Source organism: Rhinoderma darwinii, chromosome 1 (assembly GCF_050947455.1).
Source record: "Rhinoderma darwinii isolate aRhiDar2 chromosome 1, aRhiDar2.hap1, whole genome shotgun sequence".
NCBI classification, from domain to species: Eukaryota; Metazoa; Chordata; class Amphibia; order Anura; family Rhinodermatidae; genus Rhinoderma; species Rhinoderma darwinii.
The window spans coordinates 15,288,802-15,309,278 of record NC_134687.1 but is presented as its reverse complement, the minus strand read 5'-3'; positions in this window follow the sequence as shown (position 1 = coordinate 15,309,278).

Here is a 20,477-nt window from a genome sequence, read left to right as displayed (position 1 = left end):
TTGGTGCAGAAAATCTGCATCAAAGGAGCAGATAAACGCAGGTAATTCCGCAGGTAAAATAAAATGCAATTAATGTTGCATTTTTTTTTTTAGCGTTTTTAGGTGAGTTTTTTTTAACATTTTGATGGGGATGCAATTGTGAGACGGACATGCTACGGATTCTAAAATATGCAACGAAGGTCAATTTACGTGCGGAAAAATTCTGCAACGTGTAGATGAGATGACTTGGGGTCTCATCTACTTTGCTGGTCGTTACGCTGCGGATTTTCTGCAGGAAAACCTGTGGCACAGCCACAATGACATTTGCATGTGTGTTCACCGCCATCAATGTCTAATAACCATTTACTGATCAGTGAGCACAGGGGAGGATGTGGCTGTCCCATAACCTTTTAGGACTAGTTCACACTGAGTATTTTGGTGCTGTTTGTGACGTGGAAACTGCATCAGAAATATTGCCAAAAAACCTCCAATATCGCCTCCCATTGATTTCAATGGGAGGCGTAGGCGTAAAAAAACGCTTGCGGGAAAAAGAAGCGCCATGCCCTTTTTGCGGGTGTTTCCGTCTCTGCCTCCCATTGACATCAATGGGAGGCCGAGAAAGTGTTTTTTTTGCAGCGTTTTTTGCCCGCGGCGCTCATTGGCCGCGGCCGAAAAACGCGGCTAAAAGAGTTCAGGCAGGTCAAAATCTGCCTCAAAATTCCTGACATAATTTGGTGGCAGATTTTTCTGCCTGCAAAAAACTGTGTGTGAACAGGGCCTTGTACACATGACAGCTACACTTTCTGATGTATAGTAATAGATTGAGGAATGTAAGAAATTATAGGAATTTTGCTCCGTGTCCGAAGATAAATGAAAAGGATTTGGTGATAACACGGTATAAATATTTGGATAATAAAAACATAGTGATGAGAATAGAAACAAATCCTGAGTCTCAGACTTCTTCATTGATCTGTATGAGTCATTCACCCATTGTGCTGGCTTCCTGTTAGCTCTCAGGCTGCAGGACTACGCATCTGAATATACTGAACATTGTATAAATTATTATGTAATGACAGCAGAAATCTCCCAGTGCTCCCTCTGACAAATCTGCTGGTTGTCATTGGAAACAGTCAACATCTTTGTTGTCAGACACACCCCTTACAGATTTCCTGAGCTTTTAAAGATTTTATTTTTTTTAATCTGGATATCTTGGTTGCCATGTGACTGAGTTGCGGTTTTGTTTTTTGGGAACAACGAGTTTTATTCCATGTATTTTGTATGTAGGGGGGACCCTCTATGTTTACACTATAAGACCCTTTAGAGGTGAAAAGGGCAGTGTGACCTTAAGGCATTTGCCATCCATTCTCTTTGGCCCATGGAAAGAGGGAATTTTATACAAGTCCAGACTACCGTTGAGGTCGGGGTAGAATGCTAAACTGAGCTGGGCTTCACATTCACTACAGCCCATAGACCCCCTAATATAATATGACTCCCCATTGTAGAAGTTATTTAATCACTTCTATAATATATGTAATTGTTAACTAGCTTTAGTAATAATTAATACTTCAATGCTGCTGTGTAGCCGGGCCCGTTTTTTTTGAGCGCTAGAATTTTGGTAAGCTGCATTTCTTTTTGTAACCTGTAGATGTCACTGTTGCTACTTGCGTCCCAATGGTTTAGTCGGCGACCAAACTTAAATGTTGTACTTTTTAAGGACCTTGCGGAAACTCAAGTGGCCTCTCAATGACCCCTCATCTTGCTGTTCTTCTCATTCATTAGACATAAACCTGTTGATTGTACTTGGGTTTAAAGGACATTTATCTTATTAAAATCCGTCTTCACATAATTCCCAAATAACAAGAGTGTCTCACATTTCATGTTCGGGGATAATCTTACAATCAACTAAAAGTATCTCAAAGTAGCAAATAAAAATAAGTAATGATACAGCGTCGTGTCACCCGGGATGTCACAGTGTCCATTACTCCATGATGTGCTCCGATATCTGAGCGTCCTGACATTTTCCTCTCCTGTGACTTTTTATGTCATAGAAATCAATATAATAAATTTTTGGTCCACGCATTAAAAGCAATGCAAACCAATTTTATCAAATTTATGAGGTGGATCGACATGTGTATCGGGAAAAGAGAAGAGCGGGGGGGGGGGGGTGGAGCAAAGAACGTGCCAACTGCGCTTATCAACATATCAATAAGGTCTAAAGGTCTAATAGGTTATTTGGGAATCATAGACCCTAGTGCTAATTCATTGGCTCAAAGTCACCTTCAAATGGGGTTGTCTTCTACTGGATCTTTAAGTCGTATTATTGTGTAAGAACCTGGGCTGTTGGAGGATCCTTTGGTAGTCTAATGGGCCAGTCGACCCTGGTCCCAAGAGGTGGTGGTTACTATCCAACCTAGATGAGATCCCTCAGCCACAAGCTCCAAATGAATGCACCTAAAATTATCTAACTCTTCATTCATGGAACATCGACTCTCATGTCCTGCGCCAGCTAATCCAAACCAACAGGATATTGTGCCCAACCCTCTCACCTTGGCATCGGTTTTGGAGTCTTGAATTGGCCCTTGCAGGAGACACTCTTCAGTAGAGGCTCATAACCGAGATATATCCTGCCTCAATATTAGGTTCACCGCTGCCCGGCAAGAAAAAACTAAGCAGAATTTTTGCCAAACTACATTAAAGTAGCGCAGTTAGGACCGTAAAAAAACAAATCTTGCTGCAATAGTTTATAGTACTTAGGCAATTACGGGGGAAAAAAATCCATCTTAATTTTCAATCTGCACTGATTTTTCATTACAAGGTCTTCCAGGGCTTAAACGGGTTGTCCGAGAATTTCATGTGATGGCCTATACTCAGGATAGGCCATCAATGTTTGATCGATGTGGGTCTGACCCCTTGGACCCCACCAATCAGCAGAATGAAGAGGCTGCAGTTCAGTCCGTTCACTTGAATGGGGGGAGTTGCAGTACCAGGTACAGCCACAGATTATATATATATATATATATATATATGTTTATGGCCCTGTGCCTGGATAAACAATGACACGGCCCCTTCTTTCTGCGGATCGGTGAGGGTCCCATTGGTCAGACCCCCATTGATAATACATCGATGGGCTATCCTAAGTATAGTATATCCTAAGTATAGGCCATCATTTGAAAGTGCTCGTCAACCAAGTTCAGCTCTTGAATACCAGACTTTAGACCTCCAGTTGATCATACATTGGCAGCCTAACGTAAGGATAAGTCCTCAATAAAAAGTCCCATACAACTCTTTAAAAGGGATTTCTGAATTTCCATGGAGCAGACTCCAGTATAAAGTCTGCAATAGTTTAGTTTGTTAATGGACGGTTTTTGCTTTTTAGAAATCCTAGAATATATTTGGTGGGGGAATAAGTAACATTTGAGGAGGACATTTGCTCTTGGGCTTTTGGCCACCACACAAAAAAGTGAAAAATCTCAGCTCTACCATCAGCATCAGATGGAGCAGATCAGTGATGGACCTCATTGGCCCAGTTGCTGTCCAACTCTCCGTCCATAGCTTACAAATCGGCCAGCGCTTATAAATACCTGCTCTTCATTGCCCCGATCCCAATAGTTCAAATATATTTTTTAATTTATAACCTTGTTCCCTCACCAACTTCCTCAGAAAGCCCACTGCATGCCATCTAGTCAAGGGCTTGAGCTGAGATGCTATAAAGTATCCAAAGAAGAAAGGCACAGCCACTCCACCCTCGTACTCCGCTCTCCAGGGAAATGTTTGCTTTATTCTCACCGTCTTCCTGCCCCAGATTAAATCATTTAATATAGTTTCTATTAGTTTAAATATTCCTTCGTTGATCCAGACGGGGCTGGCAGCCAAAACGTAGGGTATTTGAGGTTGTAAATACACTTCACAACACGGATGTTAAAATATATGCTAAAGCATTGGCAATAAGGTTGGGCAAAGTCATTTCATCCATTATCCACCCGGATCAAAGTGGATTTATTCCAGGATAACCTAGGCAGGCTGTCTGGAAATATGCAGATGGGGGAAGGTGGAGCCCGCTCCATCCAGGCATTGGACCCTACTAAAGCGTTCGACAGGGTGGAGTGGGCATACCTATGGAAAGTGATGGAGAAGTTTGATCTGGACCAGGAATATATCGATATGGTAAGGAAAATATATGTTAGACCAAGTGCAAAAGTGGGACTCAATTGTGGACTTACAGCCCCTTATCATCTGTCCCGCGGTGCTCGGCAGGGATGCCGCCTCTCTCCGCTGCTATTTGCTATTTTTATAGAGCTCCTAGCAATCTGGTTGAGAAGTAGAGAGGATATAGTGGGATTTGGTAGTGGAGGAAGGGAGGATAAAGTTCTGCAGACGACGTATTGTTATGTCTGAATAACTCAGTTAAGACTGTCCCATAGACTATAAAGGCAATAAAGGATTTTGGAAAATTCTCTGGATTGAGTAACTGGGGAAAATCCACGATCCAACCGCTGGATAACTTTGAACTCACCCTCAACAAACTCAACGTATTGCAACCAAGTCAAAATTTCGAGTACTTAGGTATTAAAATTGATGCAGACATTGAGAATTTTATCCCCTTAAATATTATGCTTCTTCTTGCCAAAAATACGATCCAGAATCTCTACTTGGGTCAAGATGCCATTATCTAGGGCAGATAGAGTGGCATTGGCCAAAATGATTTTACGACCTCAAATACCCTACGTTTTGGCTGCCAGCCCCGTGTGGATTAATGAAAGAGTATTTAAACTAATAGAAACTATATGAAATGATTTTTGGACGCCGTTCAGCCGGCAGTTTAATTAATGTGTTGACTTTATTGATTGAGTCGTTACGATCGCGGCGATACCATATATGTGTATGTGTTATTTTTTTTTTACACTTTTACTATGTAAAACCACTTTTTGTTGCGGTTCGGTGTGGCATCAGTGTACGGTGCGTGTCTGCGTTTTTTACGCGCGTACGTCATCCGTATGTCACGCGTTTTTTTACGTCAGCAAAATAAACTGAAGGAGGTGGTTTTCTTTTTCTCATCATTTCTTTAGCAGCTGTTGCGTGAATCACGCACAGCAGACAGATGTGCGTCTGTGTGCTGTCCGTGATTTTCATGCACCCATTGAAGTCAATGGGTGTGTGAAAGCCGCACACGGACGCACTTCCGGGTGCCGCGCGTGATGAGCGCTACAGTAGTCAAAACTATGAATGAAAACAGAAAAGTACCCCGTGCTTTTCTGTTTACAAACATAAAAACAGTGTCATAATGATGGCGGCTGCCAAAAATCACACAGCCGCGCATCATATGCTGATGACACACGGACCTTTTGCGCGCGCAAAATGCACACGCTCGTGTGAATCCGGCCTAACACGGACGTGAAATACGCTCGTGTGAATAAGGCCTTAAACTGACAGGCAATCTATTAGGACGTACTTCTGGAATGGCCTAATAGGTAGTTGCTGAAGGCAGACCTGGGGCCTTTATTAGGCCCCCAGCTGCCATGGAAACCCAACGGCGCCCCGCAATTTCTTTGCGGGGGCGCTGATGGGGTGATAGAGGGAGCTCCCTCCCTCTGTCACACACATTAAATGCCGCTGTTACTATTGACAGCAGCATCTAATGGGTTAAACTGACGGAATCACAGCGCGCTTTGATTCCGGCAGTTGCGGCAGGATCCAGGCTGTGTATAACAGCGGTGCTCCTGACGCTGGTCACGTGGGTACACTGGCAGTACCCATGCGATCAGAGGACGGATATATATGTCGCTATGCGGGAACTAACACCTGCACAGGTCGGATATATCTGTCGCCCGTCGTTAAGGGGTTAAGATAAAATATAAACGAAAACATCATAGAATATAATTAACATTTTTGGAGTTATGGAGCAGGAATGGTTGGAGTCCTAAATGTGATGTCATGAGATAACGAGAAGACATCCTATATGTTCCCAGGACACAGTTTATAATCCTATATAATAACCAAGTAATAATCCAATAAATTATTGTGTAGGTATACAGAGGCAAACGCAGGATTTTTAAAGGGGGGTTTCCAAATGCATATTTATTAAACCAAGTTATTTCCGCCATGGTCCCATGATTTTCACGCTACGAGTATTGGTCTACACATATCCACCAGGCAAGCTCTTTATATTACAAACTCTACTATAAAGGGCTAGGCTAGTGGACATGTACTGACCATTACCCGAAGCGTAAAACCAGCGTAGATAGTGCCCCACACCTGTGTCCCCTTTAGATAGCGCCCCCTGTAGATAGTGCCACATTTCCCCCTGTAGACTGTTAGTGCCACCTATAGATAGTGCCACAAACTTCCCCCTGTAGTGCCACACACTTCTTCCTGCCACACACTAACCCCTGTAGTGCAACACACCGCCCATGTAGATAGTGCCACACACTGCCCATGTAGATAGTGCCACACACTGCCCATGTAGATAGTGCCACACACTGCCCATGTAGACAGTGCCACACACTGCCCATGTAGACAGTGCCACACACTGCCCATGTAGACAGGGCCACACACTGCCCATGTAGACAGGGCCACACACCGCCCATGTAGACAGGGCCACACACCGCCCATGTAGACAGCGCCACACACCGCCCATGTAGACAGCGCCACACACCGCCCATGTAGACAGCGCCACACACCGCCCATGTAGACAGCGCCACACACCGCCCATGTAGACAGCGCCACACACCGCCCATGTAGATAGGGCCACACACCGCCCATGTAGATAGGGCCACACACTGCCCATGTAGATAGGGCCACACACTGCCCATGTAGATAGGGCCACACACTGCCCATGTAGATAGGGACACACACTGCCCATGTAGATAGGGACACACACTGCCCATGTAGATAGGGACACACACTGCCCATGTAGATAGGGACACACACTGCCCATGTAGATAGGGACACACACTGCCCATGTAGATAGGGACACACACTGCCCATGTAGATAGGGACACACACTGCCCATGTAGATAGGGACACACACTGCCCATGTAGATAGGGACACACACTGCCCATGTAGATAGGGACACACACTGCCCATGTAGATAGGGACACACACTGCCCATGTAGATAGTGACACACACTGCCCATGTAGATAGTGACACACACTGCCCATGTAGATAGTGACACACACTGCCCATGTAGATAGTGACACACACTGCCCATGTAGACAATGCCACACACTGCCCATGTAGATAGTGCAAACCGAGCAATGTCCCCAAATATACCAATGGTCCTAGCGACTAATAGGATAAACCAGTCACGACCAGATAATAGAAAAAGTGAAAAAACATTTATTGAAGTCAATTAGACACAAACAAGCACATAGATACAACTATACACAATAAAATAAGCCCTCATAAAAAGATGGAATCAGAACATGAAAACAGCATGGCCCCCCAGATAGAAAACCGGTCACAAGCTCGCCCACACTATTAAGGTGCATAAGTCATAGATTTACAGCGAGTGCTAGGTATAGTACATTTGCACAGATTGATAAATGAACACAGATAGATATAAGTGCAATCACAGACATATGTTTAATGAAAACAGCAGTATACCTATACCTACAAAGTGCAGAGACAACCGGGAGATCAGGACCGGGATGGGGGACCGCTGCTGCTATACCTAGCACTCGCTGTAAATCTATGACTTATGCACCTTAAGGCCTCATTTACACGAGCGTGTGCGTTTTGCGCGCGCAAAAAAACGCTGCATTTTGCGTGCGCAAAAGGCAATTGACAGCTCCGTGTGTCATCCGTGTATGATGCGCGGCTGCGTGATTTTCGCGCAGCCGCCATCATAGAGATGAGGCTAGTCAACGCCCGTCACTGTCCAAGGTGCTGAAAGAGTTAACTGATCGGCAGTAACTCTTTCAGCACCCTCGACAGTGAGTTCCGATCACAATATACACCAACCTGTGAATAAAAAAAGACGTTCAAACTTACCATGAACTGCCTGCTTCCTCCAGTCCGGTCTCCCGGCCGTTGCCTTGGTGACGCGTCCCTCTCTTGTCATCCGGCCCCACCTCCCAGGATGACGCGGCAGGCCATGAGACCGCTGCAGCCTGTGATTGGCTGCAGCCTGTGCTTGGCCTGTGATTGGCTGCAGCTGTCACTTGGCCTTAATTGTCATCCCGGGAGGTCGGACTGGAGGAAGGAGCCGGGACTTATCGGTAAGTCCGAACTTCTGTTTTTTTTCACACGTATATGTATATTGTGATCGAAAGTCACTGTCCATGGTGCTGAAACAGTTTAAGTCTTTGAGCACCGTGGGCAGTGACTGTCTCCTGACGTCGCGTACCCGAACATTTTTTGCCGGGTTCGGTCAAAACGAGTTCGGCCGAACCCGGTGAAGTTCGGTGCGCTCATCTCTAATTTGACACTCCGTTTGGATGTTTGTAACCAGAAAAGCACGTGGTGCTTTTCTGTTTACATTCATCCTTTTGACAGCTCTTGCGTGATTTTCGCGCATGAAACGCAGGACCGTCCGTGTGGCATGAGTTGTTTTCACGCACCCATTGAAGTCAATGGGTGCGTGTTGCGTGAAAAACGCAAGAATATAGAACATGTCGTGAGTTTTACGCAACGCACTCACGCAGCGCAAAATTCACGCATCGTCTAAACAGCCCCATAGACTATTATAGGTGCGTACGACACGCGTGAAAAGCACGCGCGTCGCACGCGCGTATAATACGCTCGTGTAAATGAGGCCTAATAGTGTGGGCGAGCTTGTGACCGGTTTTCTATCTGGGGGGCCATGCTGTTTTCATGTTCTGATTCCGTCTTTTTATGAGTGCTTATTTTATTGTGTATAGTTGTATCTATGTGCTTGTTTGTGTCTAATTGACTTCAATAAAGTTTTTTTCACTTTTTCTATTATCTGGTCGTGACTGGTTTCTCTTTTTGGTTTACCCATGTAGATAGTGCCCCACATTGCCAATGTAGATAGCGCCACACACAGCCCATGTAGATAGCGCCACACACTGCCCATGTAGATAGCGCCACACACTGCCCATGTAGATAGCGCCACACACTGCCCATGTAGATAGCGCCACACACTGCCCATGTAGATAGCGCCACACACTGCCCATGTAGATAGCGCCACACACTGCCCATGTAGATAGCGCCACACACTGCCCATGTAGATAGCGCCACACACTGCCCATGTAGATAGCGCAACACACTGCCCATGTAGATAGCGCCACACACTGCCCATGTAGATAGCGCCACACACTGCCCATGTAGATAGCGCCACACACTGCCCATGTAGATAGCGCCACACACTGCCCATGTAGATAGCGCCACACACTGCCCATGTAGATAGCGCCACACACTGCCCATGTAGATAGTGCCACACACTGCCCATGTAGATAGTGCCACACACTGCCTATCTAGATAGTGCCACACACTGCCCATGTAGATAGTGCCACACACTGCCTATGTAGATAGTGTTAGACACTGCCCATGTAGATAGTGCCACACTCTGTCCCCTGTAGTGCCACACATTGCCCATGCAGATAGTGCCAGTATTCCCTGTAGATAGTGTTCCACACTTTAATAAACACTCACTACTCCCCGTTCCCGCACTTTACTCCAGTGGTGCAGGCCTGGTCCCTTATAACTAGGCCTACACCTGCGGAACGACACAAGCGGCGGGATGACATCATTGCGCCGCCTGCGTCACTGGAAAGAGCCAAACGGATGGTTCCCTTGCCTCACCAGTGCAGTCAATTTTATCTGTGTCCTAAAAATGTAGATACAATTGAGTATAATAGTATGTAAGGGCTTTCAGGCCCTGGTCACAGGGGGGGGGGGGTTGGTGTTCCGGCCCCCTGCATCCGCCACGGATATAAGAGGGCTTCTGACTCGAGACTCTGGCCAAAAAAAACTTTAAAAACGTTAATATTTTAATATGTTTCTAATTAATTGTATTGTAGATGAAAAAGTTGAGTATTTTTGAAGAAATAATATAATTTCAAGTTTGAGGGAAAACCTCCGGTCATCACATGATCATATATTCATTCCCGCCTGTAGGGGATCGATGAGGATCAGGCTTGCAAATTTTAGAATACAAATGTATGAATATGTTAATTGCATTTTTGCTATTTCCCATGATGCATTATTTCCAATCACCATTTACTTATACTTACAAACTGTTATAAAGGGACATCAGGAAGATTCTGAAAAGCGTACAATGAAACCCTGTCTATGTAAATAGAACATGTCCTAAACTTACGCCATTTCAATGTAAATAGACATATGACCCCCTTTATCACACCCCAAACACAGACCAAACCCCCCGAATACAGACCTCAGACCAGACACCCTAAATAAATACAGACCCCAGACATATAACCGGGACACCATGAAGTCAGAAAAACCTGTTGCCTCCTATTGAAGAGTGTAGTGGGCATGCTCTGTGTGTTGTGCACAGAGCATGCCCACTACACTGTGTCACTGTGCAGGAAGGGGGAGGAGGTAGCAGGAACTGAACTGTCGTTATCACCTGTTGTCATGGTGTGATTGTGTGTGTCTGCCTTCAGCTTTATAATAGTTGTTACCTTTCATTGTGGCTGTCAATGTTATGGAGGCACTGTGGCTATTACGGGGATGTTGTGGCTGTCACTGTTATAAGGAGTATGTGGCTGTCACGGAAGTGTTGTGGATGTCACTATTAAGGGTGTACTGTGACTATCACTATTATGGTGATGTCTTTGCTGTTATTGTTATGGGGGCATTGTGGCTGTCACTGCTACGGCAGCACTTTTGCAGTTATTGTTATGGGGTGGCATGGAGGCTTTAATTGTAATAAGGGTGTTTGGGTTAGTACTGTTCTGGGGCACTGAGGCTGTCACTGTTGCTGTCACTGTTAAGGAGGCACTGTGGCTCCATAATATGCTATGGTGGCACTGTTGCTGTCATTGTAATGTGGGTTTTGGCATTGTTATGGGCAGGCAGTGACTGTCATTGTTATGGGAGTGTCTGGGATGTCACTGTTATGGGGATACCTCTGTTGTCAATGTTATTGGGACATTATCACTGACATTGTTTTGGTCGCATTGTGGCTGGAACTGTGTATGGGGTTGCTGTGGCTATCACTCATATGGAGGCACTGTGTTTGTCAGGGCACTGTTATGGGGGCATATTTTGTCATGTTTCTGCAAATCCTACATCCAATTATTCAAGTACCCCTCCATGTAGACTCATTTGAAATGCTTTGAATAAGTCTAGAGGTATCACCGGACATGACAAGGAGTTGTGTGCCATTTGCAAATTCCTCTAGTAGTTACTAAATACAACCAAAAATCTATTATTTAAAGGCACACATTGGTACCTTTGGATAATATATTGGGTTGCTTTCAGTATATACACTAGAACAGGGGTCTCAAACTCAGCCGGGTAAGTGGGCCGCATATTGAAAAAATGGGAAGTTGACGGGCCGCATTACTTTCAAATTTGATACAATACAAAATTATTGTTAATCAATTAGTTATTTGAACTACTATAACACTATATTACTAGAATAATAACACTACATTACTATAATACTACATTACTATAATAATACCGCTAGTTTTAAAATTTGAGATATTTCTCCACATGCTTATATCAACAATCCAGCTTTCCAGTTTGTGTCGCTAAATGCAGTCCGGCGGCTCAGTTAGCACACGTCAAGATTGGGCAGCCCCTTTTTAGATAGTGTCACAGTGCCCTCTGTGGATGCTGCCGCAGTGCCCTCTGTGGATAATGCAACACACCCCTAGATAAGGCCACAGTGCCCTCTGTAGATAAGGCCACAGTGCCCTCTGTAGATAAGGCCACAGTGCCCTCTGTAGATAAGGCCACAGTGCCCTCTGTAGATAAGGCCACAGTGCCCTCTGTAGATAAGGCCACAGTGACCTCTGTAGATAAGGCCACAGTGCCCTCTGTAGATAAGGCCACAGTGCCCTCTGTAGATAAGGCCACAGTGCCCTCTGTAGATAAGGCCACAGTGCCCTCTGTAGATAAGGCCACAGTGCCCTCTGTAGATAATGCAACACACCCCTAGATAATGCCAGTGTCTTCTTCAGATACTGTCACACACCCACTTGTAGATAACGCCACAGTGCCCTCTGTAGAGGCTGCCACAGTGCCCTCTGTAGAGGCTGCCCCAGTGCCCTCTGTAGAGGCTGCCCCAGTGCCCTCTGTAGAGGCTGCCCCAGTGCCCTCTGTAGAGGCTGCCCCAGTGCCCTCTGTAGAGGCTGCCCCAGTGCCCTCTGTAGAGGCTGCCCCAGTGCCCTCTGTAGAGGCTGCCCCAGTGCCCTCTGTAGAGGCTGCCCCAGTGATGTCAGGGGCTTGCCCAGAGCTGGAGTCCCAGGCAGAGCGCTAGTAGGCTCTTCCTGGGACTCCAGCTGTGCTCCTGACATCACTGGGACTCCTGCTCTGGGGAAGCCCCTGACATCATTGTCTATGTATGGACAGCGATGTCAGAGGCTTCCCCAGAGTCCCGGAGCAGAGCCGATAATAGCGCTCTGCCCGGGACTCCGCTCTGGGGAAGCCCCAGACATCGCTGTTCATATGTGGACAGCGATGTCAGGGAATTCCAGAGTCTCGGAGCAGAGCCGATACTAACGGCTCTGTGTCCCGCGGGCCGCAGATGACAGCCCCAGGGGCCGCATGCGGCCCGCGGGCCGCGTGCTTGAGACCCCTGCACTAGAACGTTCTCAGTCTGGATATATTTTTACTGCACTTTGCTTTCTGGCACCTATGAGCTGTCTTACCACCAATAGAGTGTAAATAGAAGTGACCTAAAATAAGGCACGCGCCAAAATGGAATTTATCATGATATGAATGTCCAGACTGCAGAGAGGAGCCTCATTAACCTGTTACATGACATCTAGATCAGGGAAGCCGCACTGTCTGTGGGTTACTGAGACTCATCTGTACAGGGACGCATCCTCCTGAACCATCATATACCAGATAAAAAGAGAGGGATCAGCTTTAGGGCATGTTCAGACGTGGCAGAATTTTTCCGCTGCAAATGTTGGTGCAGATTTGGGGCAATTACGCAACGAATCCGCACCAACATTTGCATATTTGACAGGTAATTCAGACGTTGCAGAAATCACAGCGGACTTGCCACAGATTTCAGTTTTTGCATTGCAAGGCTGAAATCCGCAGTGAAATTCCGCTTCTCCGCAATGGAAAGAGCTGCTGCGGAGGGGAAATTCTGCACCGCAACCTAATTTTTGCAAAGTAATTTTCTGCAACGTCTGAACTAACTTTCCTAAAAATGTATTGAAACAAATGTAAAAACCGGCTGCAGGAGAATTCCACTGCAATTCCGACATGTGTGAATGTGCCCTATGGGCATGCCCAGACGTGGCGGAATTCTTCCGCAACTGTCCGCATCAATGCCGCACAGAATATGCGTTGCAGATTCTGTTGCGGATCTGCCCAAAATGTGCAGTAAATTGATGCGGACTAGCTGCTGCGTATTGCGGTGAAAGTACTTCCCTTCTTTGTATCAGTGCAGGATAGAGAGAAGGGACAGCCCTTTCCCTAGTGAAAGTAAAAGAATTTCATACTTACCGGCCGTTGTCTTGGTGACGCGTCCCTCTTTCGGCATCCAGCCCGACCTCCCTGGATGACGCGGCAGTCCATGTGACCGCTGCAGCCTGTGATTGGCCTGTGATTGGCTACAGCCGTCACTTGGACTGAAACGTCATCCCAGGAGGCCGGACTGGAGGAAGAAGCAGGGAGTTCTCGGTAAGTATGAACTTCTATTTTTTTACAGGTTGATCTTCTATATTGTGATCGGAAGTCACTTTCCAGGGTGCAGAAACAGTTACTGCCGATCGCTTAACTCTTTCAGCACCCTGGACAGTGACTATTTACTGACGTCGCCTAGCAACGCTCCCATAAACGGGTGACTACGTGTGTGCACCCGTAATTACGGGAGCCCCATTGACTTCCTCAGTCTGGCTGTAGACCTAGAAATACATAGGTCCAGCCAGAATGAAGAAATGTCATGTTAGTAAAACGAATACGCTCCACAGCACACATAACATGTACATGACATCTGCGGACTTCATTGCGGAACTTAAAATCTCCATTGAAGTCAATGGAGAAATTCCGCAATGAGTCCGCCACACGTCCGCAACAACCATTGTATGCTGCGGACACCAAATTCCGCACCGCAGCCTATGCTCCGCAGCTGAATTGTCCGCAACGTGCAAACGAACCCTACTAAAAAGCTGTGGAAGGCAATGGAGAAACGGGTCCGCTGCGGATTTCCGCTGCGGAGTGTCCGCAGCGGAATTCCAGAGCAATTCCCCCACGTCTGGCCATGCCCTAACTGTGCTCAAATATAAAGTATCAGTATCTGGTCATGTATTTCACCATTAACTTGCAAAGTAATATATAGGGGGCAGTATTATAGTAGTTATATTCTTGTATATAGGGGGCAGTATTATAGTAGTTATATTCTTGTATACAGGAGCAGTAGTATAGTAGTTATATTCTTGTATATAGGGGGCAGTATTATAGTAGTTATATTCTTGTATATAGGGGCAGTATTATAGTAGTTATATTCTTGTATATAGGAGCAGTATTATAGTAGTTATATTCTTGTATATAGGAGGCAGTATTATAGTAGTTATATTCTTGTATATAGGAGCAGTATTATAGTAGATATATTCTTGTATATAGGAGAAGTATTATAGTAGTTATATTCTTGTATACAGGAGCAGTAGTATAGTAGTTATATTCTTGTATATAGGAGGCAGTATTATAGTAGTTATATTCTTGTATATAGGAGCAGTATTATAGTAGATATATTCTTGTATATAGGAGCAGTATTATAGTAGTTATATTCTTGTATACAGGAGCAGTAGTATAGTAGTTATATTCTTGTATATAGGGGGCGGTATTATAGTAGTTATATTCTTGTATATAGGGGGCAGTATTATAGTAGTTATATTCTTGTATATAGGAGCAGTATTATAGTAGTTATATTCTTGTATATAGGAGCAGTATTATAGTAGATATATTCTTGTATATAGGAGCAGTATTATAGTAGTTATATTCTTGTATACAGGAGCAGTAGTATAGTAGTTATATTCTTGTGTATAGGGAGCAGTATTATAGTAGTTATATTCTTGTATATAGGAGCAGTATTATAGTATTTATATTCTTGTATATAGGGGGCAGTATTATAGTAGTTATATTCTTGTATATAGGGGGCAGTATTATGGTAGTTATATTCTTGTGTATAGGGAGCAGTATTATAGTAGTTATATTCTTGTATATAGGAGGCAGTATTATAGTAGTTATATTCTTGTATATAAGAACAATATTATAGTATTTATATTCTTGTATATAGGGGGCAGTATTATAGTAGTTATATTCTTGTATATAGGGGGCAGTATTATAGCAGTTCTATACTTATACATAGGGGGCAGTATTATAGTAGTTATATTCTTGTATATAGGGGGCAGTATTATAGTAGTTATATTCTTGTATATAGGAGCAGTATTATAGTAGTTATATTCTTGTATATAGGGGGCAGTATTATAGTAGTTATATTCTTGTATATAGGGGGCAGTATTATAGTAATTATATTCTTGTATATAGGGGCAGTATTATACTAGTTATATTCTTGTATATAGAGGCAGTATTATAGTAGTTATATTCTTGTATATAGGGGCAGTATTATAATAGTTCTATTCTTGTATATAGGGGCAGTATTATAGTAGTTATATTCTTGTATATAGGGGCAGTATTATAATAGTTCTATTCTTGTATATAGGGGCAGTATTATAGTAGTTATATTCTTGTATATAGGGGGCAATATTATAGTAGTTATATTCTTGTATATAGGGAGCAGTATTATAGTAGTTATATTCTTGTATATAGGGGGCAATATTATAGTAGTTATATTCTTGTATATAGGGGCAGTATTATAGTAGTTATATTCTTGTATATAGGGAGCAGTATTATAGTAGTTATATTCTTGTATATAGGAGGCAGTATTATAGCAGTTATATTCTTGCATATAGGGAGCAGTATTATAGTAGTTATATTCTTGTATATAGGGGGCAGTATTATAGTAGTTATATTCTTGTATATAGGAGCAGTATTATAGCAGTTATATTCTTGTATATAGGAGCAGTATTATAGTAGTTATATTCTTGTATATAGGGGGCAGTATTATAGTAGTTATATTCTTGTATATAGGGGGCAGTATTATAGTAGTTATATTCTTGTAAATAGGGAGGCAGTATTATAGCAGTTATATTCTTGTATATAGGAGGCAGTATTATAGCAGTTATATTCTTGCATATAGGGAGCAGTATTATAGTAGTTATATTCTTGTATATAGGGGGCAGTATTATAGTAGTTAGATTCCTGTATATTGGGGCAGTATTATAGTAGCTATATTCTTGCATATAGGGGCAGTATTATAGTAGTTATATTCTTGAATATAGGGGCAGTATTATAGTAGTTATATTCTTGTATATAGGGGGCAGCTGTCCGCATCAATGCCGCACAGAATCTGCGTTGCATATTCTGCGGCGGATCTGCCCAAAATGTGCAGTAAATTGATGCGGACTAGCTGCTGCGGACTACGGTAAAAGTGCTTCCCTTCTCTCTATCAGTGCAGGATAGAGAGAAGGGACAGCACTTTTCCTAGTGAAAGTAAACGAATTTCATACTTACCGGCCGTTGTCTTGGTGACGCGTCCCTCTTTCGGCATCCAGCCCGACCTCCCTGGATGACGCGGCAGTCCATGTGACCGCTGCAGCCTGTGATTGGCTGCAGCCGTCAATTAGACTGAAACGTCATCCTGGGAAGCCGGACTGGAGACAGAAGCAGGGAGTTCTCGGTAAGTATGAACTTATATTTTTTTACAGGTTGCTGTATATTGGGATCGGTAGTCACTGTCCAGGGTGCAGAAAGAGTTACTGCCGATCGCTTAACTCTTTCAGCACCCTGGACAGTGACTATTTACTGACGTCTCCTAGCAACGCTCCCGTAATTCCGGGAGCCCCATTGACTTCCTCAGTCTAGCTGTAGACCTAGAAATACATAGGTCCAGCCAGAATGAAGAAATGTCAAGTCAAAAAAGCAAGACGCATCCGCACCACACATAACATGTGCATGACAGCTGCGGACTTCATTGCGGAACTTAGAATCTCCATTGAGGTCAATGGAGAAATTCCGCCATGAGTCCGCAACCAGTCCGCCACTGCTCCGCAACAGACAGAGCATGCTGCGGACACCAAATTCCGCTCCGCAGCCTATGCTCCGCAGCGGAATTTTACGCATCGTCTAAACGAACACTGTTAAATAAAAGTGGAAGTCAATGGAGAAACGGCTCCGCTGCGGATTAACGCTGCGGAGTGTCCGCAGCGGAATTCAAGTGAAATTCCGCCACGTGTGAACCCAGCCTAATAGTAGTTATATTCTTGTATATAGGGGGCAGTATTATAGTAGTTATATTCTTGTATATGGGGGGCAGTATTATAGTAGTTATATTCCTGTATATAGGAGCAGTATTATAGTAGTTATATTCTTGTATATAGGAGCAGTATTATAGTAGTTATATTCTTGTATATAGGGGGCAGTATTATAGTAGTTATATTCTTGTATATAGGAGCAGTATTATAGTAGTTATTTTCTTGTATATAGGGGGCAGTATTATAGTAGTTATATTCTTGTATATAGGGGGCAGTATTATAGTAGTTATATTCTTGTATATAGGGGGCAGTATTATAGTAGTTATATTCTTGTATATAGGAGCAGTATTATAGTAGATATATTCTTGTATATAGGGGCAGTATTATAGTAGTTATATTCTTGTATATAGGAGGAAGTATTATAGTAGTTATATTCTTGTATATAGGAGGCAGTATTATAGTAGTTATATTCTTGTATATAGGGGGCAGTATTATAGTAGTTATATTCTTGTATATAGGAGCAGTATTATAGTAGTTATATTCTTGTATATAGGGGCAGTATTATAGTAGTTATATTCTTGTATATAGGAGCAGTATTATAGTAGTTATAATCTTGTATATAGGGGGCAGTATTATAGTAGTTATATTCTTGTATATAGGAGCAGTATTATAGTAGTTATATTCTTGTATATATGAGCAGTATTATAGTAGTTATATTCTTGTATATAGGGGGCAGTAGTATAGTAGTTATATTCTTGTATATAGGGGCAGTATTATAGTAGTTATATTCTTGTATATAGGGGGCAGTATTATAGTAGTTATATTCTTGTATATAGGAGCAGTATTATAGTAGTTATATTCTTGTATATATGAGCAGTATTATAGTAGTTATATTCTTGTATATAGGGGGCAGTAGTATAGTAGTTATATTCTTGTATATAGGGGCAGTATTATAGTAGTTATATTCTTGTATATAGGGGGCAGTATTATAGTAGTTATATTCTTGTATATAGGAGCAGTATTATAGTAGTTATATTCTTGTATATATGAGCAGTATTATAGTAGTTATATTCTTGTATATAGGGGGCAGTATTATAGTAGTTATATTCTTGTATATATGAGCAGTATTATACTAGTTATATTCTTGTATATAGGGAGCAGTATTATAGTAGTTATATTCTTGTATATAGGGGCAGTATTATAGTAGTTATATTCTTGTATATAGGGACAGTATTATAGTAGTTATATTCTTGTATATAGGAGCAGTATTATAGTAGTTATATTCTTGTATATAGGGGGCAGTATTATAGTAGTTATATTCTTGTATATAGGAGCAGTATTATAGTAGTTATATTCTTGTATATAGGAGCAGTATTATAGTAGTTATATTCTTGTATATAGGGGGCAGTATTATAGTAGTTATATTCTTGTATATAGGAGCAGTATTATAGTAATTATATTCTTGTATATAGGGGGCAGTATTATAGTAGTTATATTCTTGTATATAGGGGGCAGTATTATAGTAGTTATATTCTTGTATATAGGAGCAGTATTATAGTATTTATATTCTTGTATATAGGGGGCAGTATTATAGTAGTTATATTCTTGTATATAGGAGCAGTATTATAGTAGTTATATTCTTGTATATAGTGGGCAGTATTATAGTAGTTATGTTCTTGTATATAGGGGCAGTATTATAGTAGTTATATTCTTGTATATAGGGGCAGTATTATAGTAGTTATATTCTTGTATATAGGGGGCAGTATTATAGTAGTTATATTCTTGTATATAGGAGCAGTATTATAGTAATTGTATTCTTGTATATAGGGGGCAGTATTATAGTAGTTATATTCTTGTACATAGGGGGCAGTATTATAGTAGATATATTCTTGTATATAGGAGCAGTATTATAGTAGTCATATTCTTGTATATAGGGGCCAGTATTATAGTAGTTATATTCTTGTATATAGGGGCAGTATTATAGTAGTTATATTCTTGTATATAGGAGGAAGTATTATAGTAGTTATATTCTTGTATATAGGGGGCAGTATTATAGTAGTTATATTCTTGTATATAGGGGGCAGTATTATAGTAGTTATATTCTTGTATATAGGAGCAGTATTATAGTAGTTATATTCTTGTATATAGGAGCTGTATTATAGTAGTTATATTCTTGTATATAGGAGCAGTATTATAGTAGTTATATTCTTGTATATAGGAGCAGTATTATAGTAGTTATATTCTTGTATATAGGGGGCAGTATTATAGTAGTTATATTCTTGTATATAGGGGCAGTATTATAGTAGTTATATTCTTGTATATAGGAGGAAGTATTATAGTAGTTATATTCTTGTATATAGGGGGCAGTATTATAGTAGTTATATTCTTGTATATAGGGGGCAGTATTATAGTAGTTATATTCTTGTATATAGGAGCAGTATTATAGTAGTTATATTCTTGTATATAGGAGCTGTATTATAGTAGTTATATTCTTGTATATAGGAGCAGTATTATAGTAGTTATATTCTTGTATATAGGGGCAGTATTATAGTAGTTATATTCTTGTATATAGGGGGCAGTATTATAGTAGTTATATTCTTGTATATAGGGGGCAGTATTATAGTAGATATATTCTTGTATATAGGAGCAGTATTATAGTAATTATATTCTTGTACATAGGGGGCAGTATTATAGTAGTTATATTCTTGTATATAGGAGCAGTATTATAGTAGTTATATTCTTGTATATAGGGGGCAGTGTTATAGTAGTTATATTCTTGTATATAGGAGCTGTATTATAGTAGTTATATTCTTGTATATAGGTGCAGTATTATAGTAGTTATATTCTTGTATATAGGAGCAGTATTATAGTAGTTATATTCTTGTATATAGGGGCAGTATTATAGTAGTTATATTCTTGTATATAGGAGCAGTATTATAGTAGTTATATTCTTGTATATAGGGGACAGTATTATAGTAGTTATATTCTTGTATATAGGGGGCAGTATTATAGT